This window comes from Lemur catta, chromosome 17, assembly GCF_020740605.2.
Source record: "Lemur catta isolate mLemCat1 chromosome 17, mLemCat1.pri, whole genome shotgun sequence".
In the NCBI taxonomy this organism is placed as follows: Eukaryota; Metazoa; Chordata; class Mammalia; order Primates; family Lemuridae; genus Lemur; species Lemur catta.
The window spans coordinates 16,613,951-16,628,222 of NC_059144.1; the positions used below are offsets into that span (position 1 = coordinate 16,613,951).

At 44.4% G+C, this 14,272-nt stretch overlaps 1 protein-coding gene across 2 annotated transcripts in view; it reads left to right on the plus strand.

The window, feature by feature from the left end:
• Positions 1-14,272, plus strand: part of PTPRT (protein tyrosine phosphatase receptor type T) — a 1,002,137-nt gene that overhangs the window by 275,932 nt on the left and 711,933 nt on the right. The gene's annotated exons all lie outside the window — the stretch shown is intronic.

Consider the following 14,272-nt stretch of genomic DNA (forward strand, 5'->3'; position numbering starts at 1 on the left):
AGGTGTTCAAACCAAGGCTAAGTGAATTCTTCAGGGTGTAGTAGGAACCATATGTCACCTGGATTCAGGGACCTTTGGGATATTTTTTAGCTTTGAGATTCTAAGCGTTAGCTACAAGTTAGGCATCACTGGGTTTTGCTTGGGAGTCTGATGGTTGTGGGATTTTAGGAGAAGAAAGAGCTTTTGAAGAATTTGAGGTCACTCCTTTTCTTCATGGCCACACAGATACAGGTTGTATGTATGTAGGGAGATTTCCACAGTCAGAATGTGACCTGTAATAAGGTTAATGTCCTGACATCCCGAATACCAAGCTTATCCTTCACCTGCGGGGCTGAGGCCTAATGTGAGTTCTTGATGGACACTGCATGGCCAGGCCTAGGAGAGGTGCCCCTACTGTGCTTCAGGGGAAGTAGCCCAAGGAGGTACACTCAGGAGAAGACATTTAGAGTGAGCAATACCTGGGTGAGGTGAATCTTGAAGAGGCTTACCTGGTGATGTAAGCCAGGAATGTTCCAGCTCTGGGAAAGTTCAGATCATTTCTCTGATTAATATGATCCTGGCTGCAATTGCGAAGTCAGTTAGTTGTTGGAGATGGGAAGCCATTTTTTACAGTTTCCCCTGACCCGGTACCCTCTAACCCGCACCTGTCTTGGTTTTCACGCCCCACCCACCCCCGCTGGCGCTCTTGCTCGGTCTCAGCTCTCTCAGCGCACTCTGGCCATTGCACCCTGGAGTCCTTCAGCCTGGTTCTCTGCTCTTCCCATTATGGCCCAGCCACTCCCATGCTTTCAGATGCTACCTGCACACTGGCAATCCCAACATTTACACCTCTCGTCTAGACAACTCTCGAAAACTTAGACGTATACAACACTGCCCAGCTGCCGCGTCTTCTCAGCCACCTCTAGGGCACGGGGTTTTCCTGGATGCCACTGAGCTGGAGGCAAAGAGATACTCAAAGATGTCCAGGGGAGGCTGTGGCTTCATTGACTTGAGTTGGGCTCCAAGGTGGGAGGCACTGGATGGCTCTATATAGTTCCTGATAAGGGCATAAATTGTATAAGTTTCTCCTGAGGGTTGATACAAGCCTTAGGTATCTAAAGTTGGGCTGTGGTACAAAATTAAGCATTTCGGATCTGGTAGGATCTTCCTTGGAGTAAGCAAAGTGACCCAAAACAGCTACACATGCCCATCAGTAGGATGACATGAAACAACCTCTATGTCTGTTGCCCAATCATATTTTTTTCCAATCATATTTTTTAATAATGCTGACGTTACTCTCAAAAGTGTCTTGGTTTAGATGATAGAATCACTTATCCCATTAGGGACTCCAAGAGTCCAAGATACCTCTGCTTAAACATATCACATCTGCTCTATTCTGCATGGCTGTCTTTGATACTGGCCAAATAAATCCAGATCTTACAGTGTGTATGCATGTGTGTATATAGGTATGTGTGTGTGTGTATATACATGTGTGTGTTTGTGTGTGGGAGGGTGTGTGTGTGTATGAGTGTGTGTGTACATGCTCACATATGCTCTTTCTGCTCACCTGTAACCCACCTGACTCCCTGCAGGATCTTGTGGGCTCTCCAAACTCAACATCTCCAAAACGGATCTCTTGGTTCTCCCATACCCCCTTCGCTACCGACTCACTCTCCAGCATTCCTTGTCTCAGAAAAGCCCACTTCACCCGCTCTGGCGCTGATTCAGAAGTCCAGGGGCCACACTTCTGTCTTTCCTCTCTCTCACCCCCTTTTCTAGTCAATCTTTGCTCTGCCATTTTGCCTGCTGAGTATATCTTGTGTCTACCTAAGCCCTGCATCTCTCCTACCACTGCCTGGTGCACACAACCATCGGATCTCTCCTGGGTAACTGGAAACCTTTCTAAAAGGCTCCTTGACTTACTCTTTTGACATTTATCCATTCTCCATGCAGAAGCCAAAGAGATTATTGTAGACCAGGCATGGTGGTTCATTCCTGTAATCCTAGCACTCTGGGAGGCAGAGGCAGGAAGATTGCTTGAGTTCAGGAGTTCTAGACCAGCCTGAGCAAGAGTGAGACCCTCTCGATAGAAAAATTAGCTGGTTGTGGTGATATGCACCTGTAGTCCCAGGTACTTGGGAGGCAGGAGGATTGCTTGAACCCAGGAGTTTGAGGTTGCTGTGAGCTGTGATGACACCACTGCACTCTCCAGCCAGGGTGACAGGGCAAGACTCTGTCTCAAAAAAAAAAAAAAAAAAAAAGAATAGAGATTATTCTAAAATATAAGCATGTTCTCCTTTCTTGTCCTTACTCTTCCCTTCTGCTTTGAGCCCTTCTCAGACTGCCTGTTGCTCCTAGAAGGAAGACCAAGCCCCACTGTGGCCTCCAGGGCCTTGAGGGTGGGTGCTACCTACACCTCTAGGTTCTTCATGTCCCACATCCCACTGTGCTCACTTTGTGCTGGCTTGGGTCAGTTGCCAGAATGTTCTGACTCTCTCTTGCCTCAGGAACTCACATAAGATTGGGACTCTCCACAGAACCTTTCTCTCACCCCATTCTCTCGTGCTTCCTCTTCACATCTCGGCCTGGGCTAGCTCTGCGTGATGCACCGGGCGCTTTCCCTCAGCAACATGCTTCACAGCTGCTGTCGTTCATTCAGTGTACATTTTACCCCCAGTTGAGAAGTTCCATGTGAATAAGGACCATGACAATTTTGTCCTCACCTTTATCTTTAGTGTCCAACATGGTGCATCAGACATGGTATGTATTAATACTAAATAACATTTTGTTGTATGGATGCATGAATATGTGGGTGAATAGTCATTACCAGGTGTTTTTTCCTAAATGAAGGAATGAATGATAAACATTATTAAAAGCTTTTGGTGCCTCTACTACCTGATCACATATTTTCATCTTTGCTACTGTCCTTCCCATTTCACAGACTAGAAAACCAAGGTTCCAAGGTGCTGAGTGAGATTGCTGCTTCTCCACTGTGCTACTCTCTCTCCAGAGACATGACTTTTGCTTCTAATCTTAATTTTCTAAGCCCCTCATTACGGCACATTGTCATTTCATAAATATTGGATAGTGCTAATACGATCTTCTGGGCTTTTCTAAATAGAGGCATTTGATAATGATCACTGAAATTATTCTGTCATGATGTGCCGGTGGATCTCAGTGGTTCTGTGTGCTTCTTAGGCAGAGAGGCATGAAAGTGAATTTGGATTAGGCGAAACTGTTTGTTCTTCTCATGGGCGAAGGCTGAGATCTTACTTTTCCTTCTGTAAAGCCAGCGGTTCTCACCTTCTTGGAAACCTAGCTTGAGTCTATTTGTTCAGATATTCCATAGCCTTTACTGATCCTTGTCTGTGTGACAAGCTCTGTGCTAGACTTGGTCCAGGTAGGTCCCTCTGGTGGCCTCCCTTGGCACACAGCATGAAATCTGAACCTCTCACCGTGGCCTGCAAGGTGCTGCATGATCCAGTGTCTTCTAGCTCTTTTTCTTCTCTCTCAAAATGCTCCACACACACTGGACAATTTTGGTTCCTTGGGCATGTCAGATTTTTCTTGGCACAGGCCCTTTGCACATGCTGTTCCTGCTCCCTGGCATTGTCTTCTCCACTCTTCACTCGGCCAGTGTCTTCAGTCTTAGTTCACGGCGACCTCTCCTTATCTGTCTGTCTATCTAACTGAGGGCTCCCTCGTTGTTCCCATGCATGACATTCTCTTCTTTGCTTTCAAAGTCCTCACCGTGGACATTTTTGCAGGTCAGCATATTCCAGTCTCACACCCCAGCTTAGTGACCCTGGGGCCTCAAGCCCTCTGCCTCAGTTTCCTTATCTTTAACTTGGGCACCAGCATGAGATTGAAATGGAGGATGTCTGTATGAGTGTGAACTGTCTGCATGGTGTAGGGCTTAGCTGATGTTGGTTTTTCTAAATATTTTCTGGTTCTTACAATTTCTGGGACTGTAAGTCTAAGTCTACCTCAGATCCTGCCCCTCCTTCAAGCTCACTGGTTCCCAGATGCTGCTTTATAAAGGAAAACTGCCCAGTAGGTTGTCTCCTGTGGGTCTCCACAGGCCAGAGGGGCTTTTTAATGCCCAGAATATATTGCTGCCCTGAGGGCAAGGGTGTCTTCTCCAGCTCAGCTCTGTGAAGCTGCACACAACCACGGTCACACTCTTTTCTGTAAGGTCCAGAGCTGATAGAGAGACACTTGAAGCCTCATGTGTAGCAAAATGCTGTTTATTTTGAGCATCTGGGTGCAGGTGGTGGAGGCCAAAGAGTGTCTACCTTGAGGGAGGGGAAAGCCTTGGGTTTTATAGAGGGTTTCTTTGAGGGGAGTGAGGTCTTGTGCCAGAACAGCCGTTGCAATAAAATTTTTTAAACCACCAATTTCTGGGACCCCTGCATCTGTCTCATCCTGCAGAGATAAGGGGGGGGTAGTTTTGTCCGTATCAAGGGGGTTAGGATTGCTGGCATCTGTAGCTGTCTGTTAGATTTTGCAACCTCGGGGGACTCTCCAGACTCCTGCGGCTATTGTTTCACAAGCCTAAGTTTTTCATTAACCACATTCTATCCTATACATACTTTTTGGGTTTCCACCTGGAACAAACCTAACATTTCCTCATCCCTCTCCATGGGAAAAACTCTTGGCCTAGCATTCAGGCTTCAAACTAGGTTTTCTCCACCTTATCTTTACTGGGGCTGTCACAGAGAAACAGGGGTTACTATACCCACAAACCCTCTCTCCGGACCTTTGTCCTGTCCGTGGAACTCACTGCAGCTACCACCAGTTTCTGGCCCTACCTTCCCCATCCTTGGCATTGAGTTTCAGCAAGGCCACCCTGAGGTGCAGCCCAGAGCCCAGCAGGGGGGTCCTTGGGAGTTGGAGGAAGATGCAGGTGCTGTAGGTGTCCTTTTAAAAGAGCTGAAGCCAGAGGTAATGGGGCTTGGGAGGCTTCCTTCTATTTCCTTCTAATGCTTGTAGGACATTCTTTTAAACATCAGGAATGAACTAGGGTTGACTCTCAGGCTGCATTCTTGGGTGCACAAGAAATGCTGCACTTATTTCTCTTTATTGCATCAACTTGAATCTGACCCTGAGCCCCTAGGGAGTTGAGGCATTAAATTATAGTCACTATTGGGCCACCCCCTTCCCCAGTATTCTGTGAATATCCAGGGGACTTGAGCAGGCTGCTATGTTTTACTCTGAGAAAGCCCACTGCTGCATTTGCCGAGGTCCCTTCTGGTCTAGTGATTCGCTGCTTCCTTCTCAGGCTGGGAGCCCAGGGCACCACCCCACATCCTTCTGGGGCCTGCCCACCCCTCAGGTACTGCCACTGAGCAGCGTGGCACCAGCAGAGCCATCCTGTCTCCATACCAGGCTTGGGGAACGTCTCTCTCACCTTCTTAGCTCTCAAAGGCACACAGAGCCCAGCCCTTCTCAGCCCCACAACATACTCTCTGCAGCCAGTTTAGACTTTACAAAAACAAAGGAGGAAAGAAGGAAGCCTTGACTTCAAGCAGCATCTTCTCTGTGTCCTGCACACATTTCTAGAGCAGAGAAAACACAAGGAGCCAGTTAGTTTCCTGACGATGGGCAGGACTTGGGAGAATGCTCACACAACAGGAATATCTCCACCAAGCAGTGTGCAGTGAATCAGCACAGCCTCCAGGGTGGGACTGGGCTTTCCTTTCACACCACTGGGCCCTTGGCAGTGGGTTCCTGCCTTGCCCTAACTGCTGTTTCTAGAGAGAAACTTGGGGTTTATTATTTGTTGAATGGTATCCCCCCAAAAGATAAATTGAAGTCCTAACTCCTGATACTGGTGAATGTGATCTGATTTGGAAATAAGGTCTTTCTAGATGTAATCAAATTGAGATAAGGTCCTGCTTGTCATACCAGACCCTAACCCAGCATGACTGGTGGAGGCAGAGAGATACCCAGGGACACAGGGACGGAGGCCATGTTAAGACGGAGGCAGAGACTGGAACGTCATGGCTACAAGGCACGGAACACCAAGGATTGTCAGTAGACACAGAAGTTAGAAGAGGCAGGGAAGGGGTCTTCTCTTGAGCCTTTGGAGAGAACATGGCTCTGATTTGAAATCAGCACCTTGATTTCAGACTTGTAGCTTCCAGAACTGTGAGAATAATTCTCTGCTGTCTTAAGCCACCCAGCTTGTGGAAATTTGTTACAGCAGCTCTAGGAAACTAAAACCAAGTCAATGACACATCAGTCCCCTGACCCCACTTCCTTTTCCAAATGAGACTTCATGCAAGAGCGCTGTGTTAGAACCTTTGCTTTTTTTCTGAGGGATCTGGCATTTCCTACCCAAGAATTGGGGTGGGTATTTTCCCATAGAACATGTCATCTACTGTACCACCATCCCATGAGTTCAGAGATATTATCACCTCTTTATTTTTGAGAAAACTGAGTCCCAGAGAAGTGAGGCAACTTGTCCAAGGTCATGTGAGTTTTATGTGGCAGAGGAACCAGGTTTGGAATCCAGGCTAGAGAGATATATATCGTATACACAGTGCTGTCATCAACTAAGCATCTATTAAAATTATTTCTATTTGCAGTCATGATTTATGATGGCAAAAATAATGTGTATTCATTGCAGAGCATATGCACAATAGTGATAGCTATAAAGAACAAAATGAAAGTCATGTTTCCACAAACTCACATAAATATCTATTTTTCTATTTAATGCTATTTTTTCAGCATTTTCTCATGTCATTAAATATTCCTCAAAAGCAAGCTTTCTAAAGGCTTCATAGTTTTCCACTGCAGTGAGTATTCCATGATTTATTTAACCACCCTGTATTCTTGCATATTTAAATTCCTCCCGGTTCCTCACTCCTAAATCACATTGCAGTGAGTGTTCTTGTACACACATCTCTGCTCATCTCCAATAGGAGTTATCAAATTTGCATTCATATGTATAAATATCTGTGTTCCCTTATGTACCCAAAACAGAATGGTTGTATATTATTTTTGAGATCTGGAGGAAGAATATCATTACATGTCAAACATGGAATCCTGGAAATTTGCCCATGAGTTGATGGTCAGGAAAATACGTTGAAGTGCTAAACACAAGTCAGGCATGGGTGATGGTACCCTGATTGCACCCCGTTTTAGCTCTTAGCTTAAGTACTGGATGGAGACCTTCTGGGCTTTAGCAGGAATGATGTTTGAAATAATGTCAACCAGAACAGTCCAAGCATTGGCCAGTAAAGGTGGAGGTGTGGATATTAGCTGTAAAAAGCACGGTGGGCTCCAGTGCTTACTGGATAAATTGCAAGCCTGTTCATGGTTTGTGTACAGAACTAGCTTCCATTCATGTAGGCAGGGACAACATTTTATTTTTATCTGTAGCTACAGTGCCGAGACATAGTAGGTAGCTGTAAATGTTTGTTAAATGAATTGCTCTATTTAATAATTGAACTTTCTCATGACCCAACCCCAGTATCTGTCTCTAGCCTTAGTCTTCTCCTCTCTCCTATCCTGTTTCCTTCCCCCTCTCTGTAATTATGTGAGAAAGTTCTTCATGTTTATGTTTAGAGAGTCCAGGCTCCAACCCTGCTTCTTGATTTTGGGAATCTCCCATCGTGTTGAGTCTATGTGGAATGCAGCACTTGCTAGAAGGTGCAGGTGCCGGATACTTACCACTTCCTGGCAGCCTGAGCGTGGCTGGACAGGTGACCTGGACCCAGCCAGCTGGACCCTCGTCTAGGAAGAATGAGCCAGAAGCCAGAGGCTTGTGAATTGGGGTGTCCAATGGTAGTGGTGGTGTCTGGCAACACTGTTTACACTAAAAGAGCTTGCTGGACTTCCTGCTTGTTGGTCTGCCAGAACTGCCTTGCTTTCTGCATGTTTTTCAAGGCTGATCTTCCAGTTTCCTGTGCATAATAAGGTTCCCAATGTTTTTCCAGAACATTTCTGTTTTTGAGAAAGATGGTCATAGTTGATGTCTCTTGTTTCTGCCACAAGCTCTGCAGGTCATAGTGTCATGCCTTTGCACTTGCTGACCCCTCAGGCTAGGGCACACCTCCTGTTCCCCTTCCTCCTGTATCACAACCCTGCACAGATGCACCTCCTCCAGGAGGCCCTCCCTGACTCTCCTCCCAGAACTCACCTCTTTCCCATGCTTCTATTGCTCAGTTTACCACATGTTGTCCCTGATTTTCCAACAGGACCGTGAGCTGCTCTGGGCTTGGACTGCCTCTCATTGCTGAACTCCTTGTGCCCTGCATGGGCCCTGGAACAATGTCGTTGGTCCATATGTGGACTGTGTTGTTGTGAGGGTTATTAGGATTGGGAAAGTCAGAAGAAATGATTTCAGGAGAGCCCTGGGGAGGCTCTTGCTTTTTGATATTTTCACGACACCTGGGGCATCTGTAGTTTTTGTATCTTGAGTGCCGACTCTCAGCTTGATGTGGCTGTGGTCAGGGTGGGCCACTGGTCCCAGGCCCTGGTTGCTCTGGGGTCATCTGCTCTGGAGTTGATCTCAGGATCCTTGGGGCAAATAAAGGGACATGGGGGATTATCCCTTTCTTCCCTCTGGGAGCTGCTTGTGACCTGTGAGAAGCTCCCTCTTGGACACATGGGATGCATCCCCACCTGACCCACTGTTCCTTTAATGGAAGGCTTGCATTAAAGGGATCTGAAAGTGTGGGCCTTTAAGTATTCTTAATCACTCCTGATACTATCATTGATTGTTTTAAAGCTGTAAGCTCTTAGGTTCCCATTTAGCCACTGTTGAATGAATGCATTTTTTCTTTCTCTTTTAATGATAAAATATTATATATTCATTCATAAAAATACTGTTTGTACATATGTTACCTCTCTCCATCCCCATTTCAATTCACCTAAATATCACTATTAACATATTGATGCGTACTGAGAGAGAGGGGAAGAGAGGGGGAGGGAGAGAGAGAGAGAGAGGAAGAGGGAGCAGGAGGAAAGGGAGGAGGAAGAAGTGAGGCAAAGAGAGAATATATGTGAGTGGTGATACTGATGAGAAGTGATATTTGTGCAATGCTTATTATGTGTCAGGCACTATCCTAAGCACTTTAAATTAGTAACTTGTTTAATCCTCACAATAGTCCTCTGGTGTAGATATCATTATCTGCATTTTACAAATGAGAAAACTCAGGCACAGAAGGTTTACATGACTTGCCAAGGTCATAGGTAGCATATGGTTGAGCCAGGACTTGCCTTCAGGAAGTCTGGGTCCAATCTATGCCCTGGATGGCTTCACTGGAGCACCTCCTAAACTCTTAGTGAGTAGGATCATAGTTCTGAATAGTTCTGTCATGGTTCTCTCTTCATACCACTATATTCAGATCTAGTTTTCACCTTCCAGGGCTATATGGTATTCTACTGGATAGATGTACCATGGTTTACATAACTAACACCAAGATATGGCAGTGGGAGAAGAAAAGAGAAAAGCCAAAATGTATCCCATATACCCAAATAACAGACAAGATCTTTGTCTCCAAACAGCTCTCGGAAAAGTTCTTACAAAACATCTCCTATTACGGGATGGTTTCTCGAGTACGTAGAGCTGTAAAATTAATTGAAGAAACTACATTAGCCTGCAATGACCCCAATCAGCGCCAGTTTGGGATGTTTACAGAGATCACAGAATTGGGAGGAAGAAAAGGCAAGGAAATTGCATGCAGGTTTAGCAATTTTTCTGGAGGATATGACCAAGTAATGATGAGTGCCGTTGGTTGTTATAAAGTGTCCTTAAAATGGCTTTGAAAAGCAACAGAGGATCATTGTGGTGATCAGAATATACAGCAGCCAGATGAATGGGTAAACACGTCTGTACTAATATCTACACAGATGCTTGCCTTGACGTTTCTGTGACATCATACCTGGATTCAAAAAGTATTATATTCCAAATGGTGTAATTGGAAGTAAAGGTGTTGTAGACTGGTGACATTCAATTTAAAAAGTGGTTCTTCTGAGACCGACGCTGGTGCCTTTGAAAAGTTTGGATGAAGAGGTTTTGTAGTCTATGAGAATGGACAATAAACCACTATTTTTTTAACCTAACACATGTATACCACTTACTGGACAGTGTTCTAAGGGCTTTATATGTTTTTAACTCATTTAATGCTTCAATAACACTGTGGGATGGATATTGTTATTACCCCTATTTTACACATGTGGAAACTGAGGCTCAGAATGTTTCATAACTCGCTCTAAAATTCGTGGTCAATGAAGGAGCTGAGCTTTGAATCCAGGCAGTCTGGCTCCATAGTCTGTGCCTTGAAGCACTATCTATTTTTGAATCAACATATTATTTTATGAAACATGTGGTTTTAAATAGGTATGTGTAATTAAATCATATAGTAGATACCAGAAATAGACATTTGACTAATTCATTCATTCTTCTATGCACCTAAAATTTTATATATTAAAGTTGCCTGAAAACTTTTCTATGGAGTCTTCTCCCTGGGAGTTTGGAAGGAATGCTCTGCTTTCCATCACTGAGGGTCACTCCTGGCAGTTCTTTAAATTGACTGAGTCCATCAGCATCTGCCTGACTTAATGAACCCACATGTTCTTCCGAGGAATAAATTCTTTTAAAAGGAAGCATCACAAAAGCAGTCATGCATCAGAGACACATCTAGCAAGACAACAGCAAAGATGGCATGACTCCTCCGTCTCCTGCTGCTTCAACTTCAGCCATTGCCAGGACAGCCTGAGAGGAAGACGTCGCTGAGAACCTTCCGAATCTCAGGGATGCCAGGGAACGTTTTCACAAACTGTTCAACTGACGGGGTGCCTGCCCTGGGTGCTAGAGCCCTTCCCAGTGAACACTTTGTGCTTGAATGTGTGGATTATCTTTTCTTTAATGAAGAGACAGGTTTTTCTTTTTTCATACTTTGAATACTATAGTAATTTGAATTATAATTATGCCTTCTGAGAGATTTGGTAAGGAAACAGAGTCTAACAATCTGGAAAATGTAATAATCCATGATAGTCCCATTTAGAGATGTCCTAGACCTATAGTGTCCAATCTGGTGACCACTGGCCACAGGTGGCTACGAAGCACTGAAAGGTGGCTAGTTCTGTAAGTGTAAAATACACACCAGATTTCAAAGACTTAGTATGAGAAAAAGAACATACATCACCTCATTAATAATTTTTATGTTGATTACAAGTTGAAATGATTATATTTTATATATATTGGTTTAGATACAATAAATTATTGAAATTAATTTTACCCATTTCTTTTTACCTTTTTAAATGTGGTTGCTAGAAAATTTAAAATTATGTATGTGGCTCTCATTATATTTCTGTTGGCCATGCTGTCCTAGATTATCAGATTTTTATTGCTCCAGTTGTAGTCCCACCAAGAGGGATGTCTCTCTTGGATAATAGCAGCAGCAGCTAGCATTTATGGAGCAGTTACTGTGTGCCAGGTGCTCTAATGCCTTGTCTCCGTTATGGTTCACAACAACCCCATGCAGTGTAGGTACCATTGTGATCGTGATCCTCATTTTACAGATGGAAAAACTGAGGCACAAAGAGGTTAAGCAACTTGCCCTTAGTCACAGAGGTAGTAAGTGGCAGACAGGGGATTTGAACCAAAGCAGCCCACATTGATGTCTCCCAGGCTTCCACCTTTTGGCACATAGACACAAGACTTCTGTCCCTGCCTGGCTATGTTGACTAGAACCTCTGGACCTCAGTTTCCCTACCAAGGATGGGGCTGGAGTGTCCCTGAGGCCCCTCCAACTCTACTCTTCCTGTGTGTGGTTTTGTGTGTGTGTGTGTATGTGTGTGTGTGGTTTTGTGTGGGCTGCAGCAACACAGTAGGCTATAGGTAGGCATTGTGTCTGTTGCCAGGCTTTTGATTAGCCTGGTCAGGTGGCTACCCTGGGCACCTGTCTCAGCTCTGCCACCAACCCTAGACTTTGAGATGCTTTTCTCTGTGCTTCCTGCATCCGCTTCTGTGAAATAGGTCTGAAAGTGGAGAGTCCTAGATCCTGTCCTGGCTCTGCTGTTAACTTGGTCTGTGACCTGGGTCCCGTGCCCCATCCTTCTCTGCGCCTTCTTTACCATAATATGTAAAATCAGGAGTGAGTCTCTTCTGACTCTAGCATTCTTTGATTTGTAATTTATGAATCAAGAGAAGAAGGCATTTTTAAAACATAGGTATTAAGTGATTATCAAATAGAACATCGGTGAAAAATCCTGCTGTCCTAGCTCCTCCATTTGTGTGTCTGTCAGGGGTGGCAGCTGCTTCTGTGATTCCTCGACGGAGGAATTTGTCTTCATGAGCGTGCGGAGATGGGGCACCTGAGGGACAATCTATCCCTGGGAGCTCAGACTTGCACAGGAAGATAAATCTCCCAGTCACACGTAAGGCTCTTGCTCTGTTCTCAGACAACCCCACAGAGCTGCAATGATCTACCACACGGCCCATTAATATCATGGGTATGTCTTCAGAATTTATTTTCCCACGACTACTAATCAGTGAGACATTGGGCCATTGAGAGAAATTGCTCCTTTTTCTAAAAAGACCTCCTGTTTTTCCCCCGTTCATCCACCCAGTTTTGACACTCTGCTCTGTGTTCACACAATCACACTTTATATTTGGAAAGCAACAGTTACTTGAGCTGTTTTTAAAACTTTCCTTAAATTTGCCAATATCTTTTATTTTTTTGAAACAGAGTCTCATTCTATCGCCCTGGGTAGAGTGCAGTGGCATGATCGTAGCTCACTGCAACCTCAAACTCCTGGGCTCAAGTGATCCTCCTGCCTCGGCCTCCCAAGTAGCTAGGATTACAGGTGTGCATCACCTCATCTAGCTATTTTTGTTTGAAGGGGTCTTGCTTTTACTCAGGCTTGTCTTGGACTCCTGGTTTCAAGCAATTTTCCTGCCCAGGCCTCCCAGAATGCTAGGATTATAGGCGTGAGCCATGCTAATATCTTTTAAAATTATTTCCTTTCCTAGGTGTTGTGTTTCCTCATTAAGAAAACCAAATTGCACTTTGTCAGAATTCAAAATGTTATTTGTCGTCAATAAAGCAACTTGTAAAAGCCATGAACAAGCAAGAATATGCTGTGGCCTTTAAGAATCCTGAGAATTTCTAAGGTTAAAATAAGACTTACAGCTTCCAAGAGTCCACTAAACCATAGCTGCTAAAATATATAAGTATGCTGGGTCCATCAGTTTGGATTTAGGTAAGAAAACAGAAACTACCCTAGGTATTTCAATCAGGAAGGGGTTTAATACAGGGCATTAGAGGCTTATATTTGGTTGGTGCAAAAGTAATTGCAGTTTCAGACTGTGAATTTTAAATCATTATAACTAGGCTCAAACACATCTTTATTAATCATAGGAACCATTACAATCAACACATTTTTTCCAACAAGAAATAAGTTTGTTTATTTCTGTAGTGTAAAAATTCATGTTTCAGGATTCAATGAACTCTTGGAAAGCATTTTCTACATCCTGCTGGTTGTGGAAGCATTTTCCCTGCAAAAAGTTGTTGAGATGCCTAAAGAAGTGGTAGTCAGTTGGTGAGAGGTCAGGTGAATATGGCGGATGAGGCAAAACTTTGTAGCCTTTTGAATCGTTGGTTGTGTGATGTGCAGTCAGGCATTGTCATTGAGACGAGTTAGGCCCTTTCTGTTGACCAATGTCGGCTGCAGGTGTTGCAGTTTTCGGTGAATCTCATCAATCTGCTGAGCATATTCTCAGATGTAATGGTTCTGCCAGGATTCAGAAAGCTGGAGTGGATGAGACCAGCAGCAGACCACCAAACAGTGACCATGATCTTTTTTTGGTGCAAGTTTGGCTTTGGGAAGTGTGTTGGAACTTCTCCTCAGTCCAGTCACCAAGCTGCTTTTCACTGGTTGTCATATAAAATCGACTTTCCATGGCATGTCACAATCCCATCGAGGAATGTTTCATTGCTGTGTACAATAAGAGAAGACGACACTTCAAAATGACCTTTTTTTTGATTTTCGGTCAGCTCATGAGGCATACACTTACTGAGCTTTTTCACCTTTCCTACTTGCTTCAAATGCTAACGACCATAGAATGGTCGACCTTGAGTTCTTGGGCAACTTCTCCTGTAGTTGTAAGAGCATCAGCTTCAATGATTGCTCCAATTGGTTGTTGTCAACTTCCATTGGCGGCCACTGCACTCTTCATCTTCAAGGTTCTTGTCTCCTTTTCAAAACTTCTTGAACCACTACTGCACACTGTACCTTCATTAGCAGTTCCTGGGCCAAATGCATTGTTGATGGTGCG